This window comes from Adiantum capillus-veneris, chromosome 26 (genome assembly GCF_014529385.1).
Source record: "Adiantum capillus-veneris isolate H3 chromosome 26, ASM1452938v2, whole genome shotgun sequence".
Lineage (NCBI taxonomy): Eukaryota > Viridiplantae > Streptophyta > Polypodiopsida > Polypodiales > Pteridaceae > Adiantum > Adiantum capillus-veneris.
In genome coordinates, this window is record NC_140956.1 from 67,706,902 (window position 1) to 67,731,952 (window position 25,051).

The window sequence follows — 25,051 nt, forward strand, 5'->3', positions numbered from 1 at the left end:
CCCAATCACTGTCTTAAGGCCAGGGGAGCCCTCTCCACCCTGTCGCCCTCTTACAGCATGTGGGATTTATGGCTAAATTGATAACAATACCCGGAGACAAGCTATCAAGAACTTAAATAAAACACCAAGACACTTACACATCATTATTGTCCATGACTTCACGTTGGAAGGGAGACAAGGTATCCATGCTTAGTCCAAATTCACCCTCCTTGATTCAGCAAATGTTGGGCTTACTCTAGTAGGAGAAATGATAGATTTCCTACTCTCAATTAAATGATCACTCTCTCTTACAATGGCATAGAGTTCCCTTGCTAATCACCCCTAATACAACACATACATATGCCTAATGCCAATGAGATTCCACTCAAGAGCTCCTTCTCAAGAGGTTGAGCTTGGCTTCTCAAGCTATAGCATAGTGCTCTTTCTTCTCCCCCCTTTTTGTGCTAGCTACACCCTCCTTTTATAGCAATTTTGAAGGCTAGGGTTACTCCTCTAACCATGGTTGGGTTAGATTTTCAGCAATTTATCTCATTTCTTTTGCTTGGAATTATCAAGAAGTTGGTGGGGAAAGAGAGAGGAGAGAAATGGAGGTGATAGGACTTTTCATAGTGGGTTAGTGTTAGTAGAGTTAGTATTAATTTACAAATGGAATTGGATATTTACAATGGGAGTATCCATGTAGGATACAAATAAGGAAGAAAAACTCTTAAGAGGTAAGAAAAGGTGGATTTCTTACAAGGTTGATGCTCCAAGTGTCTTGAGTAGGGCCAATTTTGACGCTTGTTGACGATCCACTAGCTTTGACGGTACATTTTTTCTCCACTCTTGACCTTCCTTGAGAGACAAGGTAATTGAAGCTGAGTAACCAACCACCATGATGCTGTCTTTTAAGAGAAGAGGCTGAATTTTGTGGTTTTTTGATAGATATGGGTAATTTGGAGGAGGAAAAATGAGACTAGGTGGTCAATTTTGGAATGGAATTGTGTGTGGGAGGTATGAGTTCACCATGGTTTCTCTTATTCTTCAAGGTTCAGGAGAAGGTGAGTAGGGTGCAGAGAGGAGTGGTGAGAGAGGTGGGGATGATGAGTGGAGAAGTGTGTGTGAAAGAGGAAAATGATAAAGTGGAAGAGAGAGTGTGGCTGCATAGCATGGGAAAACTGGGGTCCACTAATAAAATCATAGCTCACAGCTCGTAGCTCAAAAAAATATGAAAACATTTGAGGCAAAAGTTCAGACCACGAGCTACAACTTTTGTTTGTATCACCTTTTCAAATTCGGAGAGCAAGTGAACTTTAAAAATTCAGCAAAACCGACAATTTTTTTCCACTGCACAAGGTCCTTGTGGGGTCCTTCTTTGGATGATTCTTTTGAATACCTCCAAGAGTGAGCCCTCCATAGTGCATGTATGCATGCCACCTACACTTGACCTTATTTGGTAGGTCTATAATTGAAGATATTGTTGAGATCATGATATAAGTGAATAGTACAACTAAGAAAATCAAATATTGAGGGGTCTAAAAAATATGTACATGTCAAATATAAATAATATAAGTGAAAAAAATATAAAGGGGTCAAAAGAAATCTCTCTCATTATGAGGCTACCATAAAAAGATAAATATTTTTGGTGTTCTAATTTTTTAGAAAAAAAACGAAATAGATGTAGGAAGGGAAAAATCACAATAGTGAAAAAATATACACATAAATAAAACTAGTTTTTTTGGATTTTTGTTGGGGTGGAGTTACACCAAATATAAGAGAAACTTACATGAAAATATTTCTATATGGAATAAAGAGTATGAAAAATGGTAAGAAAAATTGTGGTAATGGTGAGGCAATGTACAGAGCATAAATAACACACACCTAGGTAGAAATATTTAAATAAATACCAAAATAATTATGAAAAAATCTTTTATTTAGGCCCTATATACAAAGAAATATTTACATACGCATGGGCCATAATATACTTATATTTTTTTTTTTTTTTTTTTTTTTTGGCTCAACTAGCCCAATGACTAGCTAATTGAGGGTTTTTTATTTCAGTAAGGAGATATGGGAAAAGTCCCTTAACTCACACGCACCTATATACAGTGAAAGGGTGAGGGTAACCACAGTGTTTGAGTGATTTGATAGGGTGAGATAACTCACTATGGCAATTACAGAGAGCCGAAAAACAGCTATCAGTACATAAAGTGCATCAACAAGTGTGAAGTAACTGCCATTTATAGCAATAAGCACAATCTTTTCAACTCCCTGAAGCGGATAAGAGGCATTGTTGGCACAAGTAACTGAATTCCCATGAGGGATAGACTCAAGAGAGGTGAACAAATCACGATGTGAGCTAATGTGCTTCGTAGAACCAATGTCAAAATACCACACATGTGAATCTGCAACAACTGACATGCATGCATCATGGACAATAGGATTATAGGTACACTCTGCACTAAAAACCCATCCTACATCAACATCAACATCATAGTCTCCTTTCACAGAAGACTCTACAATCGTTTCACTTGTATTGGACCCTGTAGTGAATCCGACCTCTTTCTTCTTAGCCTCTTTTGCCTTCAATTTTGAACACTAGTTAATCAAATGATAATTAGCTTTACAATAATGGCAACGCATCTTCTTTTTTCCGAAATCACTAGAATTTCCAAACGAAGTGCTACCAGCATAAGCATTAGGATTAAAAGTTTTGTCACTCATAGCAAAACCATAAGAAGTGGTTACATTGTTGTTCCCACCTTTTCTTTGAGTTGCAATAAAAGCTTGTTCAACTGCACGCTGCCTAGTCTTGTTTTTTTTTGCAAAGTGACTCTTGCAACAGCAATGTGCATAATGCATCAAACTTGACAACTTCAAGATCTCCTTGGGTCATAAGTCTCCAAGTACTAGCAAAGATCTTGTAAGAATCTGCCAAAGCATCAAGAACAGTCTGCACAAGTGAATTGTGAAAAATTACTTCTCTTGCAAAAATTAGTTGCTCGTTAACATCCTTGACACTAGCTAGGTAAGTGTCCATTTCATCTTCCTCATGCATACTCATCGAATCCAGCTCTTTACGCTGTCATGAAATTTTCCGTCTTGCTAGGAAAGCATCGGGATTTTGGCTGTGAGAGTTTGTGAGAGAACTCCAAAAACTATATGAAGGAGTTAAACCATAGATGCCATGAAGTATAGGGTTTGGAAGGAACTGCAATCAAAGAAGCTTCATTCTTTCTCTTTTGTATTCACACACACAAAAGAGAATATCAAAACAACACAAATATGAAAACATCAAGGCTATGTTCATATCGTATCATGGGTAATATGAAAGGGTTAATAGATGAGTTAATGGTGTTTAATCTTTGCCGACCAAAGAGGCTACGAATTGTAGTTTTGTGCTCACCATAATATATATGTTTTGTCTAGTGATTGGGATTAATTGTGTGTACAAATCCTCTTGGTTCATAGCAAGATAACTACACTTACATCAAAAGAAAAGTTATAGTCTATAAGAGGTAGTATGATGGGATCCGGTGAAAGAAGTATTTCATTGAGCCTTTCTGGGCCAAAGAATAACACTATACGTTGTTGAAAGTGTATTTTATGGCTAATCTATATGTTAATTCTAATAGACCGCACAGAGTGGAAGCGATAGAAATTCTCATCATGTGGATTATTCATCTAGGGTAGTATGTAAGAAATGTAGATATGAGATAAGTGAAGAGATGAGAAATTTCCCTCCCAATCCGTATTCTTGCCCGTAGGCAATAAGGATACTATGGGGAGAGATGTACCTGTAGCAAGGAGAACCTATAATTTGTAGAGAGAATGAATTTCTAAGAGTGAGAGAGATATGTTTGGTTAAGGAGATGAGATTAGGTATATATATATTGGATTAGAGATGAAAAACGACACGAAATCCACAAAGTATCAATGTAAAACACATCTTACTTGTCAAACCCTTCGGCACCATTTTTGATGGTGGAGAGAGAAGAGAGGGAAGAATTCAACTTTGATTGATACACCAAATCCAAGGCCTTCTTCAATTAGAGTTGATCTCCCAAGGATAGCTTACAAGAATTGCTAGTCTTCCTCTAGAAGAAAGTGTAGGCTTAGGGTTATGTTAATGGCTAAGTTTAATTAAGCATTACTACTCACTCCCTCATGAATTCCTCTCATCAATGGATTGAATGGCTTGAATGCTTCAATGGTTTTCATATAGGTGACGGGAACCCCCAAGGGTTTACACAAGAAGAGAAGAGCTAGTGTGAAGAGAAACTAGAAAAGTTGGAAATGAGCTGTCCCTGCATGATGTGGGCAGACTGGGGTCCAATATTTTGATCAAATCTCCTCAACCGTGGCTCCATATAAAAAAGTAAAAATATGGGAAGAACAATTCAGGTGGATTAGTCATGCAGACATTGTTACCTTTCACATGAGAGATGGAATAGAACTTTGTGCCCACATCATCTCCCTCATCAATCATCTGTGACTCATCTTCATACCTTGCCCTTGATAGCATATCTGTCATTGTATTGTCTTTACTTGAAATGTGCTTAAACTCAGGGTTTAAGGAGTTAATGTAGGCAATCCATCGCAACATAGCAATGCCTGCCATTGAGCAGCTTGTAATCATCCCAAGAAGTGGTAGACAATCTGTTTCTACAACCACACATGCACCAATTAGGTACTTTTTCCCATTTTTCAAGGCTACAACCATACCCCATAACTCTCTCTTTATCCGTGGATAGTTTCTTTGGTGAGCACTTAGTACCTTTGCTCCAAATCTAACCACATACATGTGTCCTTCTTCGCCATCTTGCCCTACTACCCATCCAATCCCTGTAGGACTGGTGTCTACTGTCACAATTACTCGACTTTGACACTCATAGTCTACCTTTCTCAAAGTTGGTGCTGACTAGAGAAACTCCTTTAGCCATTTCAGGGATTTTACATGTGATTCTGTCCATTTAAACTTTTGATTCTTTCTAAGCATCCGATAAAGAGGATCAACTACATGTGCATATTGTGGAATCCAAATAGCATAGAAGGTACATGCTGCCAGAAACCTTCTAACCTCAGTGATGCTAGTGCATGTTTCTTTCATTCTTTGGATGGCATCTATCTTTGCTGGACAAGGTTTCCTACCATAAGGCCCGCACATGTGCCCCACAATGAGCACTTTATTGACACCAAACATAGACTTTTTCCCTGACAATGTAAGATTCACTTCTTCCAACCTAGAAATTTTTTTATCACAATCATTTATGTGATTTACCACAAATCTTCAAGTTTTGTAAAAAATACTGATCCATTCCTTGTTACCAAGGAGCTCGTTGAGAAATCTCACCTATTTTTGGATCAGGCGAGACGCTTTTTCTTTTTGTACCATTGCAATCCCGCTTTACAATGGTACTTGGCCAAAACCCATCATTTCTCTTTGATCATGAAACTCTTTGCTCACCTTTGGTAGAGGATGTTCTCTGAGGTTGTCACGATTTCTTTCATGGTTTACATAAACTATGAGAAATTGGACGGCTTGTTTACCAACTTTGCTATGTATCCTAGCATATGATGAACCATCATCCATTATCTTTGTCTCCATTCGAACTCCCACAATGTAGGGATGTCCAAGGATGAGATGATATGAATATGTATCCTGTACAAAGAAGTTTTGGTCAATCTTTACATCACCTATTGTCACCTTCACACCGGGACATGCTGCATACAATTCACCGGATGAATTGTTTTCCACTATTACCATCCAACCATGATCTATGTCCATCGTCCATTTGCAGTTGTTGTAGAGAGTCTTTGAAATTATGTTTATTTCTGAGCCATGGTCAATCAAGGCAACAAATGGATCTTCAAGATCACCTACCTTGACCAAAGTTTTTGTAGTAGCCCTTGCCCAGTGACTTTGTGAATAGTAGCTACTAGGAATAGCATCAACTTCTTCATCTCATCATTTGAGAACTGCACTTGCTTCACTATCCCACTAGATTGGTAGTATCCAACCATAGCGCCATCATCCTTCTTATTTTGCAACTGCATCCCTTGTGTCTTCAAGGTTTCCCCTTCAACCTATGGATGAGAAACTTCAGCAAGAGTTTGCCTCTTCCTTTTGATGATGTCAATGATCTCCTCATGGAATTCACGCTTTGCAATGCCAAGAACTTCTCACAGAGTAAACTCAATCTGGTTATTCAAGATCCTTTCCTCCAAGACTTTCTTTAAATCTGTAGCAACCTCATTATCAGATTGTAGTTTATAAGTTGGGCCTTTTGTCTTACCTTTTGTTGGCTCTTTCTTCTTTCTTGTTGTAGACACCTCCATGAGTACTTCAGTTGGAGATGCTCCTTGGTTCAAGGGTGTTTGAGAAGGCATTGAGTCGTTTCTTCCCCCACTTCTAGAAGATATTTTTGATGGTCCTTCATCAACATTCTCATGTCTGCGCTTCTCCACTACAATAGACTCATTTTGTTGGCATTTTGTAATGTATGCATGCATTGACAATGAGTCCACTGGATCATTCCATCCTGTTTCTAGACGTATGCAATCACCTGCTTCATGTATAATCTCTTTTGTAAGCTTTCCCTTTTTCGCTAATTGCATGACATTTGGCCAAATTTGACCATGATGGTCACTCACCTCTTCATCACTAAGATGCTCAATTTTTACTCCATAAGTAGCTGCCTCAACTGAAGAGGTGGCATGGTTAGTTGCCATATCTTCAACTAAGGTTTGCATTTCCCCCTTCCCAAAGTTAGTTCTCAAGGGTAGACCTGTCTCTCTTAAGTGGATTTTACCATCCTTAAAAAAGAAAAAATCTTTTGACAAAGCATCACTAAAATCATCACAATCCCTTCTTACATGGTCTGTACTATCACACCAAATACATCTAGTAACAAACCCTTCTTTGGATTGTTTTCTTTGCCTAGGAAAAGGCCCTGATGATTGGCGTTTTTCTTCAAGCTTTGCAAGCTTCACCTTCAAGTCACGCATTCCCTTCGCAAGCTCATCTAGCATGGACTCATCAAACTTAGGAGCGATAAAAGTAGGCTATACCATTTTGTCAGAAGTTGAGGTGGAAGGACTTGTAGTGTTTACTACCATCTTGTCACATCTTCTTTGTCATTTGGTAAGCAGTGAGACAACACCTTCAACCTCATCCCAGTCGGTCTTTAGTCCTTGCTTAACATCTTTATCTTCAGGAAGAAGCTCCAAATTTTCTTAAAACTCTTTACCTGTAGCTTGTAAGAAAAGATCTTTCTTCTCTGCATCTAGTGTGGCCCTTTTTGTCCTACGGAGTTGTGCATAGCTCCGCTCAGATCTCCCTTCTTTCAGTGGCATGTTATTGTTGCATGAACATTGCAAATGCTTGAAACATTTGCATTGTTGGTGGGTCAAAATGCATATCCTGTAGCTCAACATGATCACCCATGGTTACCCACAAACTCTCACCCTGGCAGTTTTGCATCGGGTTCACCAAAAATATGTCAAGAAATTTGCGTTCTTGCCAGGAAAGCACCGGGCTTTTGGTTGTGAGAGTTTGTGAGAGAATTGGCAAAAACTATATGAAGGAGTTAAACCATAGATGCCATGAAGTAAAGGGTTTGGAAGGAAGTGCAAACAAAGAAGCTTCATTCTTTCTCTCTTGTATTCACACACACAAAGAAAGAACACAAAAGAGAATATAAGAAAAACACAAAGATGAAAACATCAAGGCTATGGTCATATCATATCATGGGTAATATGAAACGGTTAATAGATGAGTTAATGGCATTTAATCTTTGCCGACCAAAGAGGCTACGAATTGTAGTTTTGTGCTCACCATAATATATATGTTTTGTCTAGTGATTGGGATTAACTATGTGTACAAATCCTCTTGGTTCATAGCAAGATAACTACACTTACATCAAAAGAAAAGTTATAGTCTATAAGAAGTCCTATGATGGGATCCGGTGAAAGAGATATTTCATTGAGCCTTTCTGGGCCAAAGAGAAACACTATACGTTGTTGAAAGTGTATTTTATGGCTAATCCATACCTTAATTCTAATAGACCACACAGAGTGGAAGCAATAGAAATTCTCATAATGTGGATTATTCATCTAGGATAGTATGTGAGAAATGTAGATATGAGAGAAGTAAAGAGATGAGAAGTTTCCCTCACTAGCCTTATGCTTGCCCGTAGCCAATAAGGATACTGTGGGGAGAGATGTACCTATAGCAAAGAGAACCTAAAATTTGTAGAGAGAATGAATTTTTAAGAGTGAGAGAGATTGGTTTGGTTAAGGAGATGAGATTAGGTATATATGTGTTGGATTAGAGATGAAAAATGACAAGAAATCAACAAAGTATCAATGTAGAACACATCTTACTTGGCAAACCCTTCGGCACCATTTTTGATGGAGAGAGAAGAGAGGGAGGAATTCAACTTTGATCGATACACCAAATCCACGACCTTCTTCGATTAGAGTTGATCTCCCACAGATAGCTTACAAGAATGGATAGTCTTCCTCTAGAAGAAAGTGTAAGCTTAGGCTTATGTTAATGGCTAAGTACAATTAAGCATTACTACTCACTCCCTCGTGAATTCCTCTCATCAATGGCTTGAATGGCTTGAATGCTTCAATGGTTTTCAAGGAAGAAGAGGTCCCTTTTATAGGTGAGGGGAACCCCCAAGGGTTTAGACAAGAAGAGAAGAGCCAGTATGAACAGAAACTAGAAAAGTTGGAAATGAGCTATCCTTGCATGATGTGCGCAGACCGGGGTCCAGTATTTTTATCATATCTCCTAAACCGTGGCTTCAAATAAAAAAGGAAAAATCTGGGAATAAAATTCATCTCATTAGCTACAACTCCCATTTTATATACTTTTTCCAATTCGGATTGGAACCTTGTGTTAAAAAAAATCAAAATAGGGTACAATTTTGGCATCAACAGTCTTATTGTGGTCCCCTTAGCCTAGACTTCTATTTGATTCCAATGGACACCTCATGCTATATGAAAGCATGAGATTCCTCCTTGACAATGTTTTGTAATCATGCTTACAATAATGCATTAAAATAGGGGTATCTTTGAGAATCATGGAAACTAGTGTCCCACTAGCATTTGATTCCTTCCTAGTAGCTATTTAAAAGAAATATAATAAAAATATGAAAAATACATAGAATATATTTATATATATTGAAAATTACCCTAGATATAGGATCTAGCTAGGGTGTGAGATAATAATGAGATAGTAGAAAGAAAAATTCAATGGCTTTTGCCCCAAGTTTAAGAGGCGGATCTATTGATGCTTTTCCCATAGTACTTTTTGACGGTAAAGTAAGAATACGTTACCCTTGAGATATATAATAGGATGATATAGAAAGAATATTATTATACTTAAATATGCATATGTACATTATAGGAAATATAATTATGTATCCAAAAAGTTACAAGATAACTCTTGTAGCATGCGTTCCCACTATGTACGTGTCACAACACGACAACGCAGCAAAGCAATTTTGGCCTCATTGCGGCTTGCGTAAAGACATGCTAGAATATCCCAAGCATGTTTTGTAGATTTTGTTAAACGAATGTGAGGAGTAATTGCGCACTTCAAAACAACACATCTTTTACATCCCAACGAGCTTGTTCTGCCATAGGCAAAACAACTCTAACAACATCAATCCTTGCAGCAAGACATGCCACATCCTCAACATCACCTACATCCTCAGAACCAGGACGTACATCAGCAATCAAGAAACATCTAGAACACATATGGGTTGTTGTTAGCCATGGAAAATGCCTGCACCTAATGTGAAAACTACCCGATTTTTGTTAGCCACCATGAAAAATGCCTGCACTTGATGTGAAAACTACCCGAAATGAGGAGAAACTGAGTGAGACCAGCACATGATATATATAGCACAACCCACAATAGACTGTATGGGACTTGTTATGCAGTAATTGACATTGATAGAAATTTTGCACAAAATGACAAAATTTCCTCTGCAGACCTAGTTGTAGTGGAAATGGAGGTCAAAATGAGCCCGAATCAAAAAATTGAGCAAACTTAGCTCTAAGAGATGTACTAAAATTTTTGTCAACCTACAAACGCTTGCCAAAGCTCACTGAAATCGGAAAAAGTGAGGAGGCAAGTGCTGCTGCTAGCGACTAAGCCCAGGAGGATGCAACCTGCTCTGATACCAATTGCTGGAATTAAGGTTGCAGCGAAACACACACAACAATAGAGAGGATGAATGGCTGTATATACAATGCACGCACTACAAGAGGCTATTCATATTAGCGACGCTCACACAGCGACGCTCAAAAAAAAAAACCCCGGCGTCGCTATGAGCGTCGCAAATTTACAAAGAAATTTGCGACGCTCATAGCGACGCCGGCTGGGCTAAAAAAAATAACCGAGCGCGCCCAAAAACTCAGATCTCAGATCTGAGTTTTTCGGCGCCCTCAAGCAAGGAGCAGGTAACGCTCTCCCTCTCTCTCTCTCTCTCTCTCTCTCTCTCTCTCTCTCTCTCTCTCTCTCTCTCTTTTTCTTCTCCACACACACACACACACACACGAGGAGAGGAAGGAGAGCCAGGTATGCTCCTTCCCTCTCCTCATTCTCATGTTCCCTTCCCCTCTTTCTCTGTCCCTCTCTCTCTCTCTCTCCAAAAACATGCATACGATCCAAAAAAACGCACACACATTGAGAGAGAAAGAGAGAGAAACTAATTTAACGTCGTAGGAAACTAATTAAAATTAAAAGAACTAAAGATCTAGCCGACGAGGAGTGGAACTCAAGACCTATTATTCAAGAGGGAAATGGCATAATCAATCTATCATACTTGGCATGGGTGATAGAAAGGTTATACCATTTATCTCTTTTTATTGGCACACACATCCACACACGTGCACACACACAAGAAGAAGAGAGTTATAACGTCGTAGAAAACTATCTTAAAAGATGTTAAAGATTAGGTATTGCTGCCTTCACTCATGGTGGGCTCCGTCGATCCAAAAGTACTGGTGAAATGTCTTCAGAAGATAGGGAAGAAGGTGGATCTTCAGGGCGGCAAGAGTCACTACATCCCCGACACAATGACCATCTAGACAACCTCTAGTCATTCAACAGCAACTTCAAAGTTAGTAAAAAGATCAAGAACGGTCTAAAGGGCCAATTGCTGTCGTCAGATGTGGATGGAGATGAGGCAGCGTCACCATCGAAAGTTAACTCTCACATCTTTAGTGATGAGAATGCCAACTCTTGCGGAGTTATGTGAAAAATTATGTGTTAAATCAGTTTTAAGGTTCTTATAATCCCTGTTAGTTTAGTTCTTTGTTTTTAATATAACATAATTTACGTTAGATTTAGATTTATGTTATATTAGATTAGACTTAGGTTTATTTAGGTTTACCCACACACACACACACACACACAAGAAGAAGAGAGTTTTAACGTCGTAGGAAACTATCCCAAAAGACGTTAAAGATGAGGTTAGATGTAGACTTACGTTAAATTAGATTTAGGTTTATTTTTAGTTAGATTTACGTTTATTTAGATTTACACTTATTTACGTTAGATCGAGTCCACGCAAGAATTACTTACGGTTTAGGGTTTAGAGTTAGACGAACAGTGAAAAGATCTACTGTGAAAAGATGTTAAGATGCTGTGAAGTGCTACAGCTACAGAAGAGGCAAAGGGGTTTTGTCCACTACATGCAGTATCATGTAGACGTGGGTGTGTAGATTTCTTGTACCCACAAATATAGGTATTGACCAATAAAGACGAGATTATAACCCGGTGGTTCTGATCTCCGTGCACCTCTAGACCGAGGTGTGCGGGGATTGGACATGACTAGAGAATGTGAGGTAAAGAGAGAGAGAGAGAGAGAGAGAGAGAGAGAGAGAGAGAGAGAGATAAGACGAAGAATGCCAATAGAATATTAAATTTGTTGTCCAGGTTATAAGTTTTTTATCCTCATTATGAGTAGCGACGAGGATGTGGGACCGTCCAACCGAAACACCTATCTCTCAACGAGGGTCTTATGTCCTTGTAATCAATGCAAGCATGCTGTGCGATGGAAAAGACGTGTTTCTTTGCAGCACGTTCGTGAATTTGGCGAGTTCGATCCATCTATTATAGATCGAGTTGTTGCCAATTATAACTCGTCGGACTCTGACGCTGGCCAACAAGCAGCAATCTTGCAACCCAATAGACGTGTTCGCAGGCGCTTTGGTCAAGCAGCATATGTGAGTCCACAAGATGTAGCCTCTGACAGCTCGGGGGATGATCATGCAGAGCACATTCCCAACGAGGCAATGTTTGAGCCCGAGATTGATGAAATGATCGAGACGATCATGGATTCAGAAAGGCTTATCTATGATGATATGACAAGTGAAGCCGATACGCCATTGTATAATGGAGCACGTATGTCTAGATTGAAAGCACTCCTGGTTCTTCTCAACATGCAGGCAAAGTTTGGATGGAGTGACACTAGCGTCACAGCGCTTTTCAGGTGATCTATTACAATTAGTTTACTTTAATAAAACTCTAAATGTATAATGATCTGATAGATTTTTACAGGGCTGTATCATATTTTTATGTTGTGTAGATTGCTGAAAGAGCACATACTACCAACTGACAATGTGATGCCAGATTCTCGAGATGAAGCAAGAAAGATTTTGCAAAACTTGGGGATGGATTACAATTCTATCCACGCTTGTCCTAATGACTGCATTCTTTTCACAGGGGAATACATAGACATGGAGAAGTGTCCGAAATGTGATTCCGAAAGATATCGAGTAGATCTCCACGGGACAAAAATTCCACAAAAGGTTTTGCGACATTTCCCTCTGCTTCCTCGCATCAAGCATTTCTTTGAATGTAAGTCCATGGCCGCCCTAGCATCATGGCATGAGGAGAATAAATCTTCGGATGGTGTGCTACGAATTCCTACAGATTGTGTAGCGTGGAAACATATAGATGGAACATGGTCGGATTTTGCCAGGGAAGCTCGAAATTTGCGCTTAGGCCTGGCTATGGATGGCGTAAATCCATTTGGTCAAAGATCAACATCTTACAGTGTATGGCCCGTTGTCATCGTCAACTACAACATTCCCCCGTGGTTGACTACGAAGAAGGGGCACCTATGGCTAAGCTTGATTGTGCCAGGGCGATATAAAGTGGGGAATATGGATGTGTATCTTCGTCCACTATTGGAAGAGCTACAACAATTGTGGATTGGCATAGAGGTGGTGGATATGAGCCGACACACAGGACGACGGAATGCTTTGATCAGAGGCATTCTAATGTGGACCATGCATGACTATCCCGGGCTAACAGAATGCTCAGGTGATCTATTGACACTCCTCACTCAGACACTGTAAATCTTGTTTTTTCCCATAGTTGATCTATTATCATGTGTATACATGCAGGGCTTCAAACAAGCGGATACAGAGCATGTGTCACATGTGGACCTAGACTGAATGCACGTAGGGCACCCTCACTGAAGAAGCAAATCTACGAAGGTCATCAAGCGTATCTTCCAGAGAATCATGTGTTACGCGACGGTTTTTTGGGAAGAGAGCCACCAAGGATGTCTGCACAAGCATGGTTAGAGCAGAAGGAGATGTGCGATGACGGATTGCCTCCAGGGATGAAGAGACTATCTCTATGGTACGAGTTACCATACTGGCCCCGACTCATGATCAATCACTTGCTCGATCCAATGCACATATTCAAGAATGTGGGTAATCTACTATGGGACCATCTGACCGGCAAGAAAGATACTTTGGGAGCCAGAGTTGACCTTAGAAATGTGGATCGTATGGAGCAATATTGGCCGCAAACAGCGTCTGATGGATTGATAAAACTCCCTAAAGCACCATGGATTTTCACAGGAGCCCAAGAACGCAAAGTAAAAGAGACCATTCGATCTTTGCGGACCCCCACTGGCGTAATACACTCGCTCTGAACGTGTTTTACTAAAGAAGGAAAGCTTACCGGTTTGAAGTCACACGATTGGCATAAAATGTGTCAGGTACGTTCATAGTGGACTTTAATATCATTGCATAAAATGTGGACTTTAATATCATTGCTGCACATACTTTACAGTTTATTTTACCGGTTGCCATTGAGGGATGTTTGTCTCTCGACATCCGTAACACAATCTACAAACTTGCAAAGCTGGTGCAATGGATCTCACAAAAGGAGATCAACGTAGAAAGCAGCGCGCGAGAATCCCGACAAGTGGAAGCAACAAAAGGATGCAGCCAGAGCGCGAGTAGAGGCAGGGAGCTCGCACCACTTGGGGAGCGGTGGATGGGCATCATTTGAGGCCGATTTTGTAAGTGTTTTCGCATTGCTCTTTATGTTCGATAGTTTAGGGTTTATGAGTTTTTTAATTCTAACATAATGAAATCTTTGTATGTTTTGACAGTGGTCGATGACAGGACGTGATCCCACACCGTACGAGCGCGAGTACGCAGGCAAAGGGCTTAAACGCCCTGATGGACATTCTCAGTTCTCGCGGCGGCATGGTTAGTATTCGGGTTTACTCTTTTTTATTTTTTGTATTGTTTTATAAATGTCGTTATATGTTTATACTTACTGAAAGCTGTCTTATTGTCTTTTTTTGCAGAATCCGACAGATACGCCGCTTGGACGCGATGAGACGTCTGACTAGACGACGTCAGTTTAGCCGTAGCTAGATAGCATTAGTTTAGGGTTTCTCATAGCTTATGTATCATGAGACGGATTTTATACGTCTTTTTGAACCATGTATATTATTACATTTGTCACCGCAGTTCCTTTTGCCAATCAATTCTTTATGCCTATGATGTTGTACAATTGTCATTATTACATTTGCCAATCAATTCATTTTGCCTATGATGTGTACAATTGTCAATTTTGCAAACAATGCGTCTTGTGGGTGACTATTTTGGGTCTATTATCTACCCTTGCACTTTTTTTAAAAAGTGAATCAAGTACAATATGGTTGATGGGTTGCAGGGCATTCAATGCCCTGCCACTAAAAAAAAATTCTCTCGGGCGTCGCTATAAGCGTCGCTATTTATGGCTCTGTAGCGTCGCTATAGTCTTCTGTGTAAACGTCGCTATAATCGTTGCTATGAGCGTCGCTATATAGCGACGCTCATAGAGATGCATATAGCGACATCTATAGCGACGCTCTCGTAGCGACGGTTTTAGCGACGCCGGGGGTTATAAAAACCCAGTGTATTTCCGTCGCTAACAGCGTCACAAGAGGACACAACCTCTTGTAGTGACGGGGGAGAAAAACTCCTAGAGAGAGATAAAAATTCCCCGGTGGTCCTAAGTGTGTTCACACACATCACTACCACATGTATATGGTAACAACTGACTACATAGAAACCTTTCCCTGATGGCCATTTCTGAGTCAAAACCTTAATGATTCTTCATGCATCAGCTAGGGTTCCCAATTCTTCTTCAGTAATTGTAGATACATCCCTTGAGACAATCTCTTTCATGAACTCTAAGGCATCTATGAATCTCTAATGTTTTTGATTAACTACATGCTTTTCCACATTTCTGATGCAATGTTGCATTTGATCAATCAAGAAAAGACATGCATGAACAGGGTCAGTCTCAGAATATCTTTCATTAATTTGTTGCATAAGGCTACTCATAAATAGCTTCAACATAGGTATAATGGGAGCTTGTCTCTTCAGACAGCTATTCCGCTGTTAGAATTCAGAGCTACTGATTACCTAGGTAGTTCAATTAGTGCTGATGACTGGAATTAGGTATTGGATTGAAACAGAGAACTTAACTGTAATAAATTACTGAAATAGAAACCACAAATTGAAAGACTGGGAATGGTATTATAGATCCAATCATTAATACAAAGATAGTCAATTCAATGTACAACAGGCTTAAGCTTAGATGAAGTATGAGGATTGATTACAGGAGAAGCAAGAACTCGTAAGCCAAAAGTTAAAAGAACTTCCTAGAAGCCAAAAAGCCAAAAAAGCCCTTGAGACATTGTAGCGGGTCTTATTTATAGGATTACAAAGTTACTACAGCAACTGCTGTATTTATTGCCGAATTACTACTGTTGTAGTAAATCCTGCTCGGCCGTCTAAGGAGTAATTCTCGCCTGTCGGGACTGTCCTCGCCCTCTACATCCTTACCTTCTTTCTTGAATTTTGGTATAAACCAAAATTTCCTTCTGACTGGAAAAGAAATACACCACCTGATTCTGATTTGTTGTTGAGAAAACCCCTCTGGTTTTCTGAGTTGGCCGATGTTCCTCATGATAGTACTCTTTTGGTATTGCTAGCTTTATAGCATACTTCATGCTTGTTGAGTGCATACTTCATACTTCAGTAATTGTAGATACATCCCTTGAGACAATCTCTTTCATGAACTCTAAGGCATCTATGAATCTCTAATGTTTTTGATTAACTACATGCTTTTCCACATTTCTGATGCAATGTTGCATTTGATCAATCAAGAAAAGACATGCATGAACAGGGTCAGTCTCAGAATATCTTTCATTAATTTGTTGCATAAGGCTACTCATAAATAGCTTCAACATAGGTATAATGGGAGCTTGTCTCTTCAGACAGCTATTCCGCTGTTAGAATTCAGAGCTACTGATTACCTAGGTAGTTCAATTAGTGCTGATGACTGGAATTAGGTATTGGATTGAAACAGAGAACTTAACTGTAATAAATTACTGAAATAGAAACCACAAATTGAAAGACTGGGAATGGTATTATAGATCCAATCATTAATACAAAGATAGTCAATTCAATGTACAACAGGCTTAAGCTTAGATGAAGTATGAGGATTGATTACAGGAGAAGCAAGAACTCGTAAGCCAAAAGTTAAAAGAACTTCCTAGAAGCCAAAAAGCCAAAAAAGCCCTTGAGACATTGTAGCAGGTCTTATCTATAGGATTACAAAGTTACTGCAGCAACTGCTGTATTTATTGCCAAATTACTACTGTTGTAGTAAATCCTGCTCGGCCGTCTAAGGAGTAATTCTCGCCTGTTGGGACTGTCCTCGCCCTCTACATCCTTACCTTCTTTCTTGAATTTTGGTATAAACCAAAATTTCCTTCTGACTGGAAAAGAAATACACCACTTGATTCTGATTTGTTGTTGAGAAAACCCCTCTGGTTTTCTGAGTTGGCAGATGTTCCTCATGATAGTACTCTTTTGGTATTGCTAGCTTTATAGCATACTTCATGCTTGTTGAGTGCTTGGCACCCATATAGTTGTAATTCCAAGGGTGCCGTCCAAGGAGATTCCAGTGCCTTTTGGATGGTTGGGAAAATCCACCGTCTGATTCTGAGATGGAACTACCCAGTATCCTTCCACGGAACCTGCTTCCTCTTGCCCTTCTTCTTTGGTGCCTTAAAAGTCCGAGTGCCAGCATTGTCCTTCTGAATAAGTCTGTAAGCTGATCCCTCCTTTTTGTGATTACGATCATATAAACTTTGTAGGGGCGTGAGGGCATTGTAGGTTTTGGTGTCGCGATCATATAAACTACGTTTGCCCTTAGCCATACGGGTTCTGGCCAGTTTATGACAATGCGAGGCTATGTGAATCCATCCCTGCGAAAGTGATTGATTTTTCTTCATTCTATCTTCAAAGAGAATATTTGCCATTTCTCTGCATTTGGCAGTGATATCCTTTTCAAAAATCTTGGAAGACTCCATAGTCAGTTGAAGTAACTGATTAGTAATCTTCATTAATCCACTGAGCTTGATCTTTCACTATCCCATACAAAGTTTGAACTTTTGCATTGCTCACTGTAGATCCAAGACATTGTCCATTTTGAGGGCATCATTCACAAGTGATTTCCAGGCTTTCCATTCCATAGTGGCTCTCTCATACTAGTCACGGAGTCCATCAATGATGCTGAGATAACTAAGTCGATATACTGGTTCCGGATGTTGAGGACTTTCTTCAAAACTCAAATTCCACTCTTCAATCTCTTAATCATCTAGAAGCAGTCAATTTGGGCCACCTCCCTTCCTTTTGATCGACTCTGCAGCATAATCACAATACGGATCTGTTAGTTCTAAAATCTCATTTTGAACTCCAGTGACCTCTTCAGTGTGCAATAGAATCTGAACATCCCTCTCTAGAGTCAGATGGTTCCTCTAGCGATCCAATCAACTAAATTGATCTTTCTCCAGGATTGAGTTCAGTGAACTAATCTAGTAACTGCCTTCTCTGTTTCTCAACTTGAGCCTTGTCGAATGACCTATATTCAAATCGATTAACTAACGAAAAAAATTTCATCGATGCAAGAATCTGTCCAATCTTCTTAACCCCATATTTTTGGCAAAGGTCCTCAGGTCAAAGTGCTTTCTTCCAGCTTTTGGTGTTATTTGTCTGAAACTGGATTCTCCTACTGGTTCGTTGAATAGTTAATGTCTGATTCGCATAATCATGAACATCCTGCACCATCCGCAGCCATGGGAGTCCCAATAGCATACCATATGCTCTTTGAACATCCAGTACCAGAAAGATGGTTTTAAATTTCTCTTTTTCCACTTTAATTTGCATATTCATGATAATACTTATTGCTTGAACAACTCTATGATCAGCCATTCTAATCTTAAAGGGTGATGACTTTAAATTAGTGATACCAAGCCTTTGCTGAAGATGTGTCCCATAATATTCACACTGACCCTCCATCCAGTATAACACCGGATAGCGGCTCACATTGTTTCCTAACTTTGTAATCCACCTGGATTATTGACACCTCATCATCTTTGATAGTCGACAAATCAACTTCTCTGGCCGGCATTGGCTTCATATTTTCTTTGTTGTTTGATAAACTTTTCAAAGTCTTCCTGATATCTTCTAATTCGATTGTCAATTTCCAAATTCGTTCATAGATTTTGACATGGATCTCTTCTCTCTCCTGGTCAGAATTATCATCAAAACTCAAGAAGTCAGGACTATCTTCACGTTGCCAACCCTCTGCTCTGGTGTGTGTGCTAATCTTGGACTGACACTGAGAAAGAAAATGTGCGTTTCTCAGTTCAATGTTTTCTATTGCAGTCAAATCTAATTTGACCTACCCTAGATCATCCACCAGTCCTTGCACTGTAACAAGCATGGCCTTAGAGATTCCATATCCAGACTGATCTGGTTGTTTTTCTTCAGAAGAATGGGTTGGTATCTTCTCAATAACATGAGTATCCGAACTCTCTTGATGTTCTTATAGGTTCTTAGTTAGATCCTCTGTGATCGTAGCTGCCAGCTCTTGCTTCTCTTTCCATTTATTGACTACCTTCTCCTTGCCCTTAGCCTTCTAGACTGCTCTCTTCTCAGTCCATTTACTAGTTTCAGGACTGGCTAGTTTCACAGGCTCGTCTGGAAGTTCTTCAATAATCACCTCTTTACTGCAAGTGACTGTCCATACTGGAACTGGTTTCGGTGCTTTTGCTGTGGTAGCCTCAGTACTAGGTGCCTCTAGACACTACGCTGCGAAGTGCCATATTTTCCACAATTATAGTAGTTAAGACTTTGGTTCTGGAAATTGACACGACCGGAGCCTTGGACGATACCCCCTTGGTATCTGCCGCTCCCAGCACTAGGCCCACTGGTACCTAAATTTTCTTCTTTCGCTCCACTCGTCGTCTCTACCTTAAATGAGTCAGCATTTGTAAATGCAATGAGAGACAGATCCTTACCTTTCTTGTAATGATCTATTCGAATACCACAGTTATTCCACAGATGGCCATACGCTTTGTAGTACATGCACTGTGGGAATTTGTTGGAAACGTGATCTCTAGATTTACATTTGGAGCACCAAGTTCCCATCTTGCTGAATGGTTATTTGTGTTGAATCGGAGGGAGAGAGCGTATGTAGATGAGAAGAGAGAGAGAGAGAGAGACGACACCATCATATGCAATCCCCAAAGTCTGTGGAGAGCACACACCGAGTAAGTATATACAGTGGGGACTCCTAGCTATATATAGCATAAGTGTGGAATATCTATATAGCTCCAACACCCCCACTCGAATAGGGGTTCCTAAATGTGGATGAAAAAACCCTTGGGGGTACAAGGGAAAAACCTACAGCACAATATGCATGCACTGTTATATTAATAATTATGAAAGTTTACAAAATTCATTTTTGAGGAGCTACATCACTCCATAATATAAAATGTGTGCTCGCAAGCGTCTTTGGAAGTTTAACAACCCTATATATACAATTGAATTGATGTAAATTCCTCAATCTCTTTAATCAACTTCAATATCTTTGAGCCCATGTACGTGCGGCTTGACGTGGCTTTTATCCTGTGATTGAACAATATTAACTCAAGAAACATATCAAAATGTGAAGGTTAGAAATTATCACATCACATTGTCCTTAGAGACTGTTCGCAACGCCGCTCTAGAGACAACATATTAACAAATAATGATGCCATGGGTACACATAACAAGAATGCAGTATATGTGTGCACATAAACACAAGCCATCACAAAAATGATATGAAACACTAGTGCTGTATAATCACATCTACCAAATCCTTGATGGCGAGAGGGTGCAATAAGACGATAACAACCATAGCACCAATGCACAATGACGGTGCAACAAGACGACAACAACAAGAGGACGATAGCAGGCTCCCAAGTATGCTAAACTTTCTCACATTTCTCATCCTTGATGCCGAGAATATCTGCACTTGAAATATGAAGAAATAAACATGATACAAATGGTAAGTATGAGGCACCAAGCTCTCTCACGAAATAAAACATAACACCGATGGTGAGTACCAGTCACCGAGCTCTCAAGTACACATACAAGGTCTCTCTCACATCACCGAGGAAAGTATCAGTAAAATCATGATGTAAAACTATCGATTGACCAAATATAAGTGACAAACTCCATCAGTGATGAGGCAATAACCATTTAATAAAGATTTGAAACAAATAGCTCTATCTATACACAAGTTGGCTCACAAGTGCTAAATATGGGACGCTATCTTTGGACTATTATGATGCTATCTTTGGACTGCTATGATGCTATCTTTGGATTGTAATGAAAACATTGCTTGACATAGTTTCCTTGAACTAAAGTAATGCTGCCAGCCTTTGTGAGCCTCACGCTAGAAGTAGTGGCAATGATCTCTAGATATCCATTCAATACTTATGATAAAACCTATACATAAATACAACATGTTGGTGATGTAATCAAAGTCAAATAAGAAATGCCTGGAAGGCAAAGAAGAAAAGCAAGAAGATGAGGCGAGCTTGTTTTTTGTCTCACTCTCGTCCTCGGCTAGCAAAACAAAGGGAGATTCCCTTCTTGTTCTGGGTAAGGCAAAGAAGACAAGCAAGGAGTCAGAGGCATAAGCCAAAGGCATAAGCCAAAGGGTTAAAGCACAACGAAGAGGGATTCTTTTATCTCTTTACGGAGCAGAAGCCATAATAAGTAGAAAGAAGCAAATTAGCAACACACAAAAAGTTTTTTTTTTGCGCGGAAAATCGACATGTTTAGTCTTATTTTCATCGACATCGGTCATCGGCGGACATCTTGAATCATTGTAGGCTAAACTAAATTGGCCTAGATTTTGGAAACGGGAGCTTAAACTCCTTAATTTGCAGTTAATTAAGTTAACGGTGTTGTTAACAACACTGCCTTGGCTGATGTACGTCGGATTTTTTCGGCATCATAAAATTCAATTATTTTAGCACTTTGATCTTGTTTCAAAGAGGTTACTTGATAATTTTGCCGTGTAGCACATCTTTTCTTTCTCTCTTCTCCCACAGCTAGTAGCCCGGCGCTGACCCGGCTCATACTTCGAGCATATCTCTCTCGACACCTGGTGAACCCGACGTGAACCCGAGTCGGGGTGGGAAAATATAAGAAGCCTATGTCTACACCGCAAGAGGTAGCCATGTAGCAGATGATGCAGTAGTTTGCAGCGTACATGCAAGAGCAACAGGCTACCCAATAGCAACATATTCTTTAAGAGTGGATTCGTAAAGCTCAACAAAGTGTTACAGAGAAGTTGCAGTGGTTTGAAGGCCGAGATATTTCAAAATTTTACAATTTTTATGAGCATTCCATGGAAGATAATGGAATTGAAGACCAAGACTCAGTGGAAGGATTTCATCTGATTGTAGTGCCATAACTTAGGACCCAGATTTAAGAAATTCAAGCGGATCAAGGACCAAATTGGCAGGACTTGAAGAAGGTGCTGCAAGAGAAATATTTTCTGGAATATTCTCAGAGGGTGACCAGACAAAGTTGTATGAAGTGGGTGCAGAAGAAGAGTACAAATTTATTTGCAGAAGAACTATCACGAGAGTTTGAAAATAAGTTTGATCAATTGTCATCAGCAAAACAACGTTCTTTGAAAGATCAAAAGGTGAAATTGTTTATTCAAGCTATTGATCCGCGACTTCAAAAGAATTTGGTGCAATTATTGGAGGACCTGGCAGGAGAATTGGGATTGACATCAGATTGGAAAATAGTTTCTGATGTCGACACTGATCATTATAGAAAGTCATCGAGACGCAGTTAGGCTACCAAGATCAGAGGAACCAAAGATGTTACAGACATGCATGATTACACTGCTTCATTACAAATATCTTTTCCAATATTCAAAGGTGGGAAAAAAGAAGATCCTGATGTCCGCATTCAAGCCTTTGAGCAATATGTTGAATTAAAGCATATTGATGAAGATGACTAGGGAAAATATTATTTTCCTCAAACACTAAAAAATGCGGCAAGGAAATGGTATTACCACTATCCAGCTTGTTATCTCAAGTCTTATAGTAAACTGATTAAAGATTTCAGGCTTGAGTACTCAGACAAGAGAGGGGATGAAGACATTCTCTGTGAGCTGACAAGATCAGGCAAGGAAAATTGTCTGTAAGAAGTTATGTGGAAAAGATCAAAGAGTTGACAAGGAAGCTGCAAGAACCACCTTTAAAAAAAGACTGCGTGCATGGTTTTTGAATATGTCTTATAGCAAAAAACTGAGAGAGCAAGAGGTACTTGCACCTATGAAGAAGTTTAATGGTTTGGTGTAGAGAGCTCTGAAGCTTGAGTAGCAAGCCAAGAAGGAGTGAAGCCATAAAAAGCGGAGGTCTAGTAGTAGCAGTTCTTCTATGAAGAATTCTAATTCCAATGAGACTTCCAACAGTTCTGAAAGTAGTGCAGAAAAAAAGAGCAAGGACAAAGCTAAGAAAGGGTCTTGGTCCCAAGAAATCGATGAAATGGCTAGACAGATTGCTGAAATTAGTGAGACCAAATTGTTGGAGCTATATAGAGAGCCCACACTTATGCTATATATAGCTAGCACTCCCCACTATATATATGTACCCAGTGTGTGCTCTTCACACACTTTGCGGATTTCATATGATGGTGTCGTCTATCTCTCTCTCTCTCTCTCTCTCTCTCTCTCTCTCTCTCTCTCTCTCTCTCTCTCTCTCTCTCTCTCTCTCTCTCTCTCTCTCTCTCTCTCTCTCTCTCTCTCTCTCTCTCCTCGTCTACCTACGCTCTCTCCCTCCGGTTCAACATGATATCACAACCATGGATGTCAAAAGCAGCACATGGTGATCAACAGCCATTCTCCTTGGTGTGCATCACAACCTAGCTTACATACTCCCGATCAACATAGATATATTTTCTTAGACTTTTGCCTTTGAAAAGTTGATCGCCATCGCTGTTTTCCTATGTATAGTGTTTTGTTTTTATTTTCGTGTATGCGCAGGAGGAAGAGACCTCTTGGTTATGAAGTCTTGCCATGCATTCCTTAGGCATGGTCGGCTCTTGATTGTTAGCTCTTTGATATCACTCCATGGCTAACAACTACTACTCATGACAGCTCAGCCTGATTTGGTGCTACTTCAAGACTGCCTCTTAGTCCCCACGAAGGGTTCCTTTCATCAAGTAGATGTTCCCCGAATGCCCATAGAGAAAGATTTTTCCTGTCTTTTGACACTCGTGCAAGTTTTTTTAATCTTCAATTTTTCTAGGGTTTGATGGATCGTACGCGTGCTACACTAGATGATTTTATACATCATTTTATGGAAGTATGGGATGCACGGTCAGGTAAGTACCTTCAACTATCCAACACCTATGCTTCACTTCCAAGGCCATCTTCATGCAAGCGTGAAGCCACTATTCTGTGGTGACATTCATGGCCACTATTCTGACTCTTTCTCTGCCGCAAGCCTACACTCTTTCTCTGGTTCCGCTCTGTAGTTCAATGAGTGTCGTCCATTGTTTTATTTTTTATTTTTTATATAAGTTATTGTAGTTGTTAACTTTGTCAGCTTTTTCACCTCTTACGCTGTCATGAATGTTGTCAATGGCTCAGTGAGAAAGAAGGTCTCCTGTTCCCTTTTTCAGTTATAGTTCAAGCTATCAAGCTGTCCGTTAAACGACTTCTACAGACAAAGAGATCTCACGTGCACTATGCATAACTGATTTTGTGTGGGTTTGTTATTATTAACCTTGAGTTTATAAGCCCCAAGTCGCACGCGTATAGGGAGGCGATTTGTAGAAGGCTGCAAGCTTTGACTGGGCACAGAACATAGACGACAGAGTGATGTGAGATACGATGCCTCACAATGTCGACTACAACTGCTAGCCCCAATTGGAAACATATCGTACAACATTAGTATTTTCACCTTGCTATTTTAACAAAATATAATGAGAGAGAGGGTAGCCCTCGTTCCTCCTTGCGACTCCCTTCTCCTTCTTCTTCATAGCTCTTCACACCACCTCTCCTTTTCTTGTTCCCAACAACAACAACAACTCTTTGATTGCCCTAAAAAACCCTATTTATAGCCCTTTCCTCCCTTAGCAACGACGATGCCGTCGTTGCTAGGGAGGCGAAAAAAAAACCTCCCTATGACGTGGCAGCCTGGATTTTTACCGGTGCAAAATCCACTGAAAGAGGTGCCGTATGGGGTCACCTTGAGCTCCTGAGCAAAACTCGTTTTTACCACAAGCTCGTCCGAGGCCTGTAGCATGCGCTATGAGCGCTTCTTTCCTCTCGTGCGCTCACGCAGTCTTCTGCCTCCATTTCTTTCCTTCATTAGCT